Source organism: Phascolarctos cinereus, unplaced genomic scaffold, assembly GCF_003287225.1.
Source record: "Phascolarctos cinereus isolate Bilbo 61053 unplaced genomic scaffold, phaCin_HiC Scaffold_3;HRSCAF=262, whole genome shotgun sequence".
Lineage (NCBI taxonomy): Eukaryota > Metazoa > Chordata > Mammalia > Diprotodontia > Phascolarctidae > Phascolarctos > Phascolarctos cinereus.
The window spans coordinates 177,192,020-177,199,557 of NW_027555736.1; positions in this window are offsets into that span (position 1 = coordinate 177,192,020).

A 7,538-nucleotide genomic window follows, 5' to 3' on the forward strand; every position below is an offset into this window, starting at 1 on the left:
TAAGCTGATTTAGACCAGAATGTTTTTCTCCCACTTTGAGAATTCCTCCATGGTTTTGTCCAACATCTCTTTCTAAGATCAGCTGTTTGGATTCTTTATTTCTTTTTTTTTTTTTAATAATAGGCATTTTGTAGGTAATGAGATTCTGAACAGCTAACTACAAACTGAAGAAGAGGCTCTGTGTTTGATTGCAGAGGTATGCCAAAAGGCCTATTAGCTTCAGCCACTTCTTCCTTGAGCCATCCAGTGACTACTTTGCTCAAGGCAGCCTTTGAGAGACAGTGTGTGTAAAGGCTGTAGGGCCTGCTGCCCTCTGGAACCACATATGGACCAGTGAAAAGGGCTTTGCTTTTGCATTTGTTCTTTTCCCTTTTAGGTGAAGGAAATTGGAGGCTCTGTCCTTATGACTTCGTAGTCATAGGGGAGCATCCCAGTGCATTCCAGATGGGGCATTCCAGAGTCTAGGGTACAGAGACAATGCAGGATTAAAGCTGTGAGGAGCAAGGTGTCCTTTTGGGCTGTGACCTTCAGGATGCCAGCCCAGTGGAAGCTGAGACAAAGACTCATCCTACAGTCATGCCTTTTCTAGATTAATGCTATATAGGAAGTGATAAATGATCATTTTAAACTTTATTACTGTCAGCTTTTAGTTTGGAACAAATGTACTCAACTCTTCAGTATATTTCAGTTAGTTGTCTGTGAATGGGTTAGATGCACGTGAGCTGAATGGCTAAATTTATGGAAGAGATAATTCACTGGACCAAAAGTTCCCTTGAAATAAAAATAATATTCTAGAATTAAAATTTTCATTTTAATTTGTTCAACAAAGTTTATCACAAGACAGCAAGGACTGAACAGCTGAACATTTGGACTTTAATCAACCCATCAATCAATTACATGCCTATTATGTACCAAGCACTATTCTAGGAGCTGAAGATCAATGATAAAAGTGAAAATGCTTCTGCCCTCAAGGAACTTACACTCCATATGACAAAACAGCACGTGTGTGTGCATATATCTACATATATATATAATATATATATATATACACACACACACATACACACATACATCCATATATGTACACACATATAAAAATATGTGTGTATGTATATACACATATATTTATATATATAGTTTTATATATATATTTGTGTGTGTGTGTGTGTGTATGTGTGTATAGTTATATACAAAATACATCCAAATGAACTAAAAGGTCATTTTGAGAGGAAAGACATTATCTGTTGGTGAGGATCAGAAAGTGCTTTGTATAAAAGGCAACAGAAGGAGAAACAGAAGAATGAATGGAGTATTCTTTCCCACTTACTCATTTAGTGGATGTTCACAAATTGCTTTAATTTTTGGAAGCTGATATAAATAATAATAGTATATAATACTATTTCCTATAGAGTAGCATGTGCATGGCATTGCGTAGGGTTGGCTTTGTACATAAGCAAAGTAGGTGATTATCCACAAAGTATGACCTCAAGGTGCCAAGAAGAGCCGGCCCCTTGAAAAGAAACAAACCACCAAACTCAACAGTCAAATGAGCATATACTAAATGCCTGCTATGTCCTAGTCACTATACTTTCCCCTGGGGATAGGTTCATAAAATCATAGATCTAGAAGTGGAAGGGACCTCAGAGATTATTCATTTTATAGATGAGGAAACTAAAATCCAGAGGTTACTTGCCCAAGGTCAAACAGCTAATAGGTGACAGAGTCAAGATTTGGTCTCAGCTATTCTGACTCCAAATCTGGCACCCTGTCCTTTTTAGTGTACCACACAGAAAGCAAGACAGCTGCTGTTCTCAATGAGCTTATATTCTAATAGGGGGAAAAGAAAAAAGACAAAGGGTAGTAGAATATAGTAGAATTATATAACAAGAAAATTATATAATGAGAAAATGTATATTAGAGTAGAAATCCATAAACCAGAATCAGGAAATACAGTAGAAGCTATTTCTGTAAAGATCAGTTGTGAGAAATATATGAGAAACATTATGGTGGACATATGTTATAGATCTCCTAGCCAGAAGGAGGCATTAGATGATAAATTCCAGAAACATCACAAAACTAATGTGGAGACCACATATAGTGGCCACAAGAGACTTGAACTATATGAACTTTTGCTTGTAAGAGACATGTTGACATTTGATTATATTCTCATACTGAAGGAACTCGTGAATGCTTGAAGTATTGAATTATGTTTGTTTTAATTAGAATGTTTGCATACCTAATATCTTACATTGTTCTCGAATCATTCACGTATAGAAGTCTTAGCTTCCCAACAAAACTATAAATCTCTTAAGGGCAGAGACCACGTTTTAGCTTCCTACTGCAACCCTATACTGGCTAATATAGTTTGGGTACATCGTAAATACTTGTTAATTAAGTTGAATTAGATTTTTAAAAGGTCAAAATTGAAAACCTAATAACTAGGGCCACAGCAGACTGAAAACATCAAGGGGATGACTTCAGTTTAGGCATTGTCCATCAAAGCCAGGATGCCACATAGCAGAGGGGACTGAATTACTTGGTTTCATGATGCTGAGGCCTGGCACATAGTAGAAATTTAATAAAAGTTTATTGACTGGCCTTCATAAGGCCATTATTACTGTTTGTTTTGTATTTTTTTATGTCAGCTGCTAATTCATGACAGCTGTGGGCAGGACACCAATGTTGATGCCTCATTACGAGCTAGAGATTACTCTTTTGGATTATGGCAGATTATGACTGAATATTGGGAAAATGTTCTAGTAAATTTCTACTAGAGAGGCAGCTGTTGTGTGGTGGAAAGAGTATGGGACTTGGAGTCAGGAGCCCTGATTCTAATCACTAACGCTAGCTCTGTGACTCTGGCCACATCCTTAACCTTTCTTTAGCCTCCGTTTCCTTATTTGTAAAATGGGGATCATCATCATAGGATCATAAAATCAGATTTTTAAGTTACTTTGAAGATCATCTAATCCAATTCTCTAATTCATCTTGATTCTTTATTCTTCCTTATGTGATTGTTGCCAAGGTTGGGCCCTGTCTTTGAGCATTCTGTAGACTGGGAATTCTGATATTCAACCTATTTTGAGTGATTGCTACATTATTTTTAAAGGACCCCTAAAATTTCTTACCAATGTACAGTTCTAGAAAATCTGGATATATTCCTGGGGCTGGAAGGAATGGTATTATATTAAGCTTGATTTCTGAAGGCCAAGTGGCAGAGTTTTGAAAGACTCTCTGAAGAATGGCTTTGGCTGCAGCTGTGAGCAGAAAAGCCACTCTTTTAATTGGAATAATTTAACAGCATGACCAGCTTTAGCAACACTTGCTGTTTTGATCTCAAAGTGAGACATGACTTTCTAGTCAAAGCCAATCAGTGAAGGGTAGCCAAGTGAATAAAACTGAAATGAAAAACCAGAGGCTGTGTAACGTTTCCTGTTTCTTGCTGGTCACTGATTAACACACTTGTATTTTGCAATACCAAAGGCCAAATGCATTTGCATGGGTGCACACTTCATGGCCCAGCATGTGTGTGAAATATGGGACTGGCTCTAACAATTTTTTTTTTGTATCAGATTGTGATTTCATTGGTGTAGGGAGTGTCCACCAAAGAGCTCCATCTATCAATCATGCCATCAATCATGCCATGACCTGCTCTATTTAGTCTTAGAGAGTTGGAGGGGGAAGTGGCAGGGGTGGGTGCATTGAGAGGCTGTATTTAGAGAAGGACTTGAACCTAGGTCTTCTTGACTTGGAGACAAGCTGTCTATCCACTGTTAACACACTGCCTCTCTGCCATAATAATAACATTTATATAGCACTTTTTGGTATCAAAAATTTTATAGACGTTATTTTATTTGAGCCTCTCAGTACTGCAATTAAGTAGGGAGGGCATGTATGACTATACTAGTTTTGTAGACTGAGAAGGCTGAGGTTCAGAGTAGTTTAAAAACCTACCAGAGGTCACACAATCAATAAGAAAAAGAACTGAGATTAGAATGCAGTTAGAACTATGTTCCATCCCCACATGTAGGTCAACTAGGTGACATGATTTAAGGGGCGTCAAAAAATCCACCACTCAGAATCTGTCCCCTCCCCGTCATATTGCCCTGTTATTTCCAGGATTTATGGGAGCTCAAGGATAAGATACTCATAATGTAAAGGTATAGACAAGATCACAAAAGGATCCACCATTATCATCATTACTAACATTTATATAGCATTTACTATGTGCCAAGCACATCACAATTATTATCTCATTTGATCCTCACAACAACCCTGGGAGGTAGGTGTTATTATTATCCCCATTTTACAGATGAGAAAACTGAGGCAAATGGGTTAAGTGCCTTGCCCAGGGTCACACAGTTAGTAAGTGTCTGAGGCTAGATTTGAACTCAGGTCTTTCTGACTCTAGGACCAGCGCTCTACTCATTGCACCACCTAACTGCCCCCAAATAAATGCGGAGCCAAAAGTCTTAGTGCAGTTTTAATCTACTAAAACTTAAACATGCACTAAGACTTTTAGAACATCCTATATATCACTTACTGCACTTTATAGTTTACAATGCTACTTTTTTGCTACACCTTTGTGAAGTAGGTAAGTTTTATAGATGAGGAAACTAGGTAGTAATAGCTAGCATTTAGATCACTTTAAGATTTGCCAAACAGTTTATGTATGTCATCTTATTTGGTGTTCATAATAATAACTCTATGAAGTTGATGCTTTTAGTAACTTTGTTTTACAGATGAGAAAACGGAAGCTGATAGGTTTAGTGACTTGCTCAGGGTCACACAGTTATTGGTGGTGTTTGACTTTTTCTCGAAGAGGATTAATGATATCATGAGGGTGATGTCTTGACTTGAGTGTGAATTGGATTTAATTGAGGCAGAACTACACAAAGTTGTCAGCCTCACTCTCTCTTTTACACAGTTAGTAAGCGTCTGAAGCAGAATTTGAGCTCACTCCTTCCTGACTCTATCCATATACTCTACTGAGCTGCCAAATGGAAATTCAGAGATGTTACATGATTTTTTCATGGTTTCAAGGCTTATATAGTAAGTATTAGAGGCACATCTTGAAGCCTGGGTCTTCTGATTCCAAACCGAATGTTCTTTCCATGAAAGCATACTGCCTCCGTAAAAGGATAAAGGTATGGATTAGCTCAAAGCTCTTGTCTCATATAACGTATGTAATTATAAAGCAATAATTGCTTTCCATATGCCTCATATGAAAATAAACCTCATTAATTTACCTTAGATCTGGGGGAAAGGTGCTAGATTTGGAATCAGAGTACCTAGGTTGGAAGTCTGGTTCCACTTAAAACCTATGTGACAGTGGACAAGCCATGTTTCAGTTTCCTCATCTGTAAAATTGGAGGGTTGGACTAAATGTTCTCTAAGGCCACTTCCAGCTCTACATCTTTGATCCTATGATCCAGTCCCAAATTCTAAATTCATCAGCATTCAATTCAGCCAACACTTATTAAGCTCTTCTTGTGTGCAAGGCACTGTGTTACATGCTGAGGATACAAAGGCAAAAATGAAATCATCCTTGCCCTCAAGGGGTTTACATTCTGCTGGGGGAAATTACACGCACATAGACATTTTGTACGCAGATGTAAGTGAATACAAGGTCTGTGCAGTAATACAAAGTAATTTAAAATGACAGGAAAAAAAACATTCAGAACTTGGGAGTGGGAAGGAAGTCTCAGGAAAGGCTTTGTGTGTGAGACGGGAAGATGGAGATTCCATGAGGCAAAGATGAGGAGGGAATGCATTCCAGACCACCCAGGGAAAGGCACATGGGCAAAGACATTATTAGAGAGCAGAACCTTTAGGAAATGTAACATTAGGCACATAGTTTCAGGTGGTGGACACCTTAAAGAGTGGGGATAAAGAGGGTAGGCTTGGGTAGGGCACTGAAGTGGGGGTCATTGGGAAGGGAAAAAGGTATATGAAAATACAGGCTGCTTGAATGGGGAAGAGGGCCCTGAAGGCTGACCCTCAAATATATATTTAGTGAACAGCTAGGTAGCACAGTAAATAGAATGCCAGGCTTGGAGTCAGGAAGAACTGAGTCCACTTACTAGCTGTGTGCCCTTGGGCATGAAGACCTCTATCTACCTCAATTTCCTCATCTCTGAAATGGGAATAATAATAATAATACCTGTTTCCTAGGGTGGTTGTGAGGATAAAATGAGATAATATTTATAAAGCACTTTGCAAACTTTAAACTGCTATATAAATGCTATTATTGTTATTCAGAATTTTATTGGATCTGACCTTTAGACATATAAAGAAAACTATTTAAATTTCTAATCATTGTATTTTGGGGGAATTAAACTATATTTTATTTTCAGGTTTACATTTGCTCCTTCCCATGTTCCCTCCACTTCCCATTCTTTACTAGGAATATCCCCCAAGGGATCAGGAAGCAGTGATCCCTAAAATTCAGCAAGAATAGCTCGTGCCTGACTAACTTCATTTCATTTTTAGGGTAACTAAAGTGGGAGACCAAAGAAATGTTATAATGTTGTAGGGACCTTTCCTATAGTCCTGTCTGGTTTGGTAAGGATTTTTTTGGGGGTGGGAGGACTAGGTCTCCCTATCATCTCTCCATCTCATAGAGGTTTGAAGTTCAATAGCTCCTGACCCCAGTATTATAAGGAGAGAGCTTTAGGCAGCTTGGTGCCCTTCCTCTTCCCCATGCCCCACCCCCCTTATTGCTAGAGGCTCACTGTTTTGGTACTGGACTTGGTATTGACACCTAATCAGCTTTTGCCTAATGCAGGTCAGAACTGCTGAGCTCCAGTGATACACCAGCCTCATCCTCCCCAGTAGCAGGGATTACAGGTGACCCTCCACCCCACCCAGCATTGGTTGGTAAGACTTACCAGAGCTTCTACTCTCCTAGCATAGCCTTTGAAAATTCATAGTCTTCTTCATACTATGGTGAAGCATCAGGACAAGACTTCTGTGGAGTGTCAGTTGCTTGTTATAACAGAATTGCATAACTAGAAAGGATCTAATGGGTCATCTAATCCAATTTATCCAAGGTAGGAGTCCCTTCTGTGGCTCCCCTGGAAGATAAAGAATTTAGTAGCATAAGGATCATATCTTCTGGCATTATCGTGCTACTTCTTCTGTGGGGGAGGGGAAAGAGGAGGCTTTTTTGAAGGTGCTTTCGATCTTTGGATACCAATTAGGAAATACAGTTATCCCTTCCACAGCTGACTTTCCCCATTGTGGTTTCACTATATTGTGGGGTCAACATAAGAAATTAAATAAGAATTTTTTGAGCATTTTGTGGAAGTCTCAAATGACATTGGAAGGCCAGCAGATGACACAGAAAAAGGTTAGATGCTCAGAAATGAGTAAAAGATATGTGTAGTACTGATGCCAACTCCAAATTTTATAGTAAGGTAAAAGAAAAAGAAAAAAATTAGACTTCTTCCCTGGTACGAAGGGAGGGCCAAAAAAAATTTACATGGATTTTCCAGATCGTGGTGGGTGCCGCCCCCTCAACCTTCCCCCATACCCAT